The sequence below is a fragment of the Magallana gigas genome, chromosome 7 (genome assembly GCF_963853765.1).
Source record: "Magallana gigas chromosome 7, xbMagGiga1.1, whole genome shotgun sequence".
NCBI classification, from domain to species: Eukaryota; Metazoa; Mollusca; class Bivalvia; order Ostreida; family Ostreidae; genus Magallana; species Magallana gigas.
The window spans coordinates 4138192-4141576 of NC_088859.1; positions in this window are offsets into that span (position 1 = coordinate 4138192).

Here is a 3385-nt window from a genome sequence, read left to right on the forward strand (position 1 = left end):
CAGATGCTGGAGGAGGTTGAGTTTGTTTCATTGGAATAGGTCACTTGTTAAATAGATAATAGTACTTTTTTCAAACTTGCATGGTTGATTTAACTATCATATAAATGAATCACAGATGTACCTTCAGATGTAGAGCCTGATCTCCATTATCAAGGATGCAAAAAATAATCTCCTACCTCACTCAAACCTGCTTGATAGCTAGATGTGGTTGTTGTTAAATGATATAACATGATTTCTACAATACAGTATTGCGTGATATGATACACTGTTATATGATATAGTATTGTATCACATGATTTTGTAATATATAATTTTATCACATGATATTGTATACTACGATATTGTTGCATTTGATATGATACAATGTTGTATCAAATTATATTGTATCATATGATACAATACCATATTATGTATCAAATGTGATACAATATCATATGATACACTTATCACATGATATCATACTGTATTATACAATTTTATATCATATGTTACATTATTGTGATGTATTATTTGATATTATATTGTATCATATAATACTATTTTATGTTATTTGTTGTATTTTATGATCAAATAAAATAATTTATATTGATACAATATGGTATAATATTTTATGATACAATATCATATCTTGATATATTGTTTTATCTAAGAATGTCATATTGTTTCATTATATAATGCAGTATTATATTACATATTATGATTCTTTTATATAACACAATATTGTATAGCACTACAGGATGCAATATCATATTTTATATTAGTGTGTTTATAAACATTTTATCTTGATATTCGATATTGTGTCAAACAACATTACAGTTTAACGATGATTTTCATATGATATGATAAAGGTGTTCTCATAAAGGTGATACCTCGTCTCGGTGCTTTGTAATCTGTGATTCCCTATGTTTAGAATTTTAAGGCATTTTCTTTTTATTGAGTGGGTCTGTGCTCCATATTTTTCTAATAGTCTAAATAAGGTATAATTGAAAACAAACCGATTTCAATTAACGAAAATCTGGAGAGATGACCCACTATACTATAAAAATATCATTCTGTATCCCAACAATTGAACGTTTTGAACAAAAAGCAAGTTCGAAAATTCTTGGCCAAAGACACACACAATATTTAAACTGCGTACTATGTTGTGTCTAAAATAGCTCAGTGGTTGGAGCACCAGTCATTAGCCAACCTTATATAACTAGGGTTTTTATGTCGTGGGTTCGATACCACCAAAATTTAAGGCAATGTTTTTTTTCTTATCGTGTGTTAAACATAATAAAATTTGAATTTATTTAGAAATTGCGCTTTTGCAAAGTTGTATTAAAATACATTTGAAAAGATTTAATTGGAAAAAAATTCAAAATTGATTTTACGACGAAACCGAATGGACATTTCCGCTATCTTAACCCCCCCCTCTTTTTTATTAAAAAAATATAAAAATATTAGCTGTTGAACTTGTTTGGGTTTTTTTGGAGGAACATAACATTGCATATATGGTACATTATTTTGCTAGAAAATTAGTGAAATGGATTATGGATACTATTCACAAAAGAAACCAAGTGTAACGGATAGAAATCCGACGATTATGTCATACTGACAGCTTTTCTATTTTAATGACTAATATGGAATCACACAAAGAAGCCCCCCCTGCAGAGATTTCCGGTTAAAGAGTAAATGTTTACTATTAACAAGAAACTTATCGTCAGTCAAAAATAGACCAAACAATGTATAGCGCGTTTTGGAAACTTTTGGAGCCGGAATTTTAATTTATTTAACTTTTCTAGGCGCCGAAGGGGGGGGGGGAAGTTTGTATAAAAAAGTCCTGGATCCGCGCATTCAACACCAGTGACAGGTGCGCGGAAATTACAAATGTTGGTGTTATCAGTAAGACATTAAACTTCTTTGATGAATGAGTTGGCGCATGGGCATTTTTTTGTCGGGCTTCGGGTACTATGGCATGTGCTATCGATTGAAGCAATAAATGGAATGGACTAGGGGCATTTTTGAATCAATTTTCAATTTTCCAATTGTTGATTCACCAAACATAGTGGCATACAGCCTTGTTTCATGATATAAAGGAAAATAAAACAAAAGTAATTTACCGTCATTATACATGTACGTCCATTAATGATGTCAAACTATCAAGAAGTTAAATAATCCATTAATAGCCTACTAAACTAGAAATAATATTGTTTTCTACGTTTAGAACTTAATTCGAACGTTGAAGGTTAATTTTTGCAAGACAGAACAACAATTTATGACAGGATTTAAAAGTTCTTTACAAATTACGGTATCCTATTCCTTAACGTTTTAGATTGCGATGATATAGATTACAAAAGTCCATAAGGAGATTTTTTTTTTGAGTACATAGTTTAAAATATCTCCAAGTTTCAGTTTTAAAAGGGTGTGCAAAATTATTGGCTTGTTGATTAAGAACACACTAATTTGATTATAAAAAAAATAATTAGTTTTGTAATCCATAATTCTTTTAATTTCTTAGCTTTTAATTGTTATTGCTAGATTGAATTGAATATCATCAAATACTTTTTTTAAACCATTTTTCTGCTTTCACTATTTATCAAGCATTGATTAATAAAACATTATTTTAGGGTAAAGTTTGTACCTTAGAATTGCAAGAAAAACGCTTGTAAACGATTAAACGTTTTAAATATTCTGAGTTATATAACTTTTAAAATCAGAAACATTGCAGACGTTATCGACAGGAACCCTGATGACGTCACTCGGCATCAGTTCCCGCCACGTGATGGAGGTAAGGCCTAATGGCGGTAATTGGTTTATTCGACGGCGGGAATTCGTGTCCCCATAGAGTTGGATGTGTCTCGACCATCCGTCATGTTCTGAGCTTATCAGGCGTTCCCACAGTACATCGATTATAACAAGTTGATGGTAGGTGACGATTTCCAGCCGGGGTCTGTATGAGGACACGCCGAGCCCATGGTGTACCTTGTGAGTCACCCGGTACACTGTATGCAACGCGGGCTGCGGTCTGACTCTCGTGCAATGCATATTTATTGTGAAGCTCAAGTTAACCGAATTTGCACATTACCCCGTGGCAATATTTCCGATATTTAATTATTATATTAAATGTATGAATCCCCCCCCCCCCCTCCGATCTAAATTTTCTTATATGGTAGGTTAACCCTTTGCTTGTAGATCTGAGCATTTTTTGAGTGCTGATTTTTATTCACAGACCAAAATTATTATCAAAGATACCATGTTTTATAATACAAATTGATTAGGAAATAAAACGTCCAGGTTGCGTAAGCAATTAGAACAAATACTATAATATCAGTTGTCTGAATCCAAGGCTTTCTCAGTTGTCTGCAGATAACGGTACGTTAGTAGCTGTAGATTGGGTCACTAA